The sequence below is a fragment of the Nematolebias whitei genome, chromosome 7, assembly GCF_014905685.2.
Source record: "Nematolebias whitei isolate Nwh7 chromosome 7, NemWhi1, whole genome shotgun sequence".
Lineage (NCBI taxonomy): Eukaryota > Metazoa > Chordata > Actinopteri > Cyprinodontiformes > Rivulidae > Nematolebias > Nematolebias whitei.
This window is the reverse complement of record NC_056504.1, coordinates 33,431,174-33,433,687: the sequence shown is the minus strand read 5'-3', so window position 1 is coordinate 33,433,687 and position 2,514 is coordinate 33,431,174. Positions and strand designations below refer to the sequence as shown.

General features: G+C 35.4%; 1 protein-coding gene across 1 annotated transcript in view; it reads right to left on the bottom strand.

Moving 5' to 3' along the window:
• The window catches only part of itga7 (integrin, alpha 7), a 45,682-nt gene that overhangs the window by 1,444 nt on the left and 41,724 nt on the right, over positions 1–2,514 (bottom strand). The window lies entirely within an intron of this gene.

Sequence of the window (2,514 nt, the reverse complement as noted above, 5' to 3'; positions counted from 1 at the left end):
TATTTTATTTTTATTTATTTATTTTTTTTTTAACTAAAATTACATTTCCATACCTTTTTATATACAGAACTGGGGTATTTTAGTTTGATAAAAACTGATCCTGGATTTGTATCAGTACACTTTACAAAAATTTATGAAATATTTTGAATGCAAAAAAAGATACATTTTATTTCCCTTTCAAATAAAGAGGATGTAAAGAAAGGAAAAGTTTGTTCAACTACTTCTCCAAAGTTAGACTGTAAAAGTAAAGTTACAGAAACTAAACTATAATTAAACAATAAATCATTGACATTTTCTCTTATTACAAATTTTAGTGGAATTATACTGTGCAGCCTAAACTCTAAACCTGAAATCATATTTGTTTATCAAATCTTAGCAGTTATTAAAGAACCTACTTCTTTTAAATCTGTAAAGGAAAAAAGTTGTTCTTAAACTATGGGAATTTCAAAGTGAAAAATGATCATTTTTATTTTTTTAAATGCACAGAATCTGCCAACTACACCAACTCCTAAAGCCTCATTTACAGATACTACTGCTGTGACGTTTGCGCTTAGATTTTATTCTGGAATGAACACCACCGCCTTCAAGTGAGCTGAGGAGCAAAACAATCAGGGCTGAAGAATTTTACCGCTTGGAGGGAGAGGAGGGGAGAGCAGGCCAGATGTAGAGTTTTTATATTATAGATCTGATGCCTGCTTCTCCACCTCCGAGGGTTGGACCCCCAAATGTGCTTGGTAGTACTCCGTCTCATAGTGGGGGCGCCGCTCACTGCGTTTGAAGAACCCACACTGAGGCATCGCATCACCCCAGAGAAGAGTGGAGGGAAAGAGGAGAGATGTGACAGAAAGACCGTTTAACGATGGACAGAACCAAGAGAAGACAAGACAAAGCAAATATAAAACGAGATAAAATACAAACAGAATGAGAAAACAAGAAGATGAGAATAAACTGGAAAAACATTGTATGAGCAGAGCAGAGAAAATAAATGTTTGGAAGATCGTTAAAACAAGTGAGGAGAAAGTGACCAATTTAAAATCAAATGGAAGATTTCTGTTACACCTTTAGAGGCAAGTTGCAAAAATGTGGCAGAGTCAGAAATAACAATAGTATTAAGTGGTACGCCAATGTTCCCCGTCTCTGAAGGATTAGAATAGTAAACGTTTGTTGTTTTTAAAAAATAAGTGTTTTTCTGGATTGGAAGTGAACAGGGAATGTTTTTGGTGCAACATATTCAAAAAAGTATAGGTGTTACATTGTGTATAAGAACAATAGATGTTTTTTTCCTGTCAAAGAGTGACAGGTCCTGGCCAACAAAAGTAATTTTATCCACCAGGTACAATGGCGGATCCAGAGGGTGGCCGATGGTGGTCTTAACCACCATAGATTAATATTCACCCACCTCACTCGCCACCCCAATCATTTGAGGAAACTTTACTTTTAAGCAATATAAATTGTAGAAAGGATAGTTTATTGTCATCATTTCACTTTGTCATCATAGCACTTTGGTTGGCCTTGTCGCTGTTTTAAGTGCTCTATAAATAAAATGATATGGTATATAGTCCATACATATGTACCAGTTTTCCCAACCCAGTACCAACAAAAGAAACCTTTCTAATGCCTACAAACAAAAAAAGGAAGTTGATCTGTTGCTTTTTTTTTTAGTTATCCAGCTCACAACGTTTACATATATACGGTGGAGCCCATCTTGGATTTGGGTCTGGCAGCCCAATTTTCACAAGGAACATTTCTTACGCACAGATACAGCCACACACAAAAACTGTCATGGTTTGAGGTTGTTCAAAACCCGGGGTGCAGACAGATCAGGCTGGACAAGAGTCTTCAAAATGACTAAACTGATTTATTTACAAAAATAAATGTGCTGGCGTGTCAACAAAAACAACAGACAGAACTTGTGGGGATTAGACAAATCAACTTGGACAGACAGCGCTCAGTGCAGAACCTAAACAAAAATCTAATCATGGGGAATACAAAGACAAGACTAACAAACCACAAAATACAAACACCTGTGCAGAGAGACAAGGATCGTGTGTGAGTGGGCAGGGCAGAAGCAGAAACAGAACCAAACACAGGAATTACAGATGGGTAGAAGTGAACACAATAAACAAAACCCCTTCCATCAAAATAAAAATATACTAAAAACATATATTATGATACAAATGGAAGTCGGTAGTTTACTTATTTTTCAGGGTATCGTGCTCACATTTACGGCTGGACAGATGGACAGATAGACAGACGGACAGATGGACAGACGGACAGACGGATAGAGGGCATTTCCAGTTTTCTATTTTCGTGCTATGTTGGGGGGGAAATAAAAATTATCTAAATGTAAATTGAACATTAAAATACAAATTTTATTGCTTTATTTCTAGCAATCTACAAATAAAATATTGTCTATTTTTTCATATTTAGCTAATTAGTTTTCAAGACCATTTTTTTCTTTAAAATAAATAAATAAACATAAGCAATTTGTTTAAAAAATGGATAAGATTCATA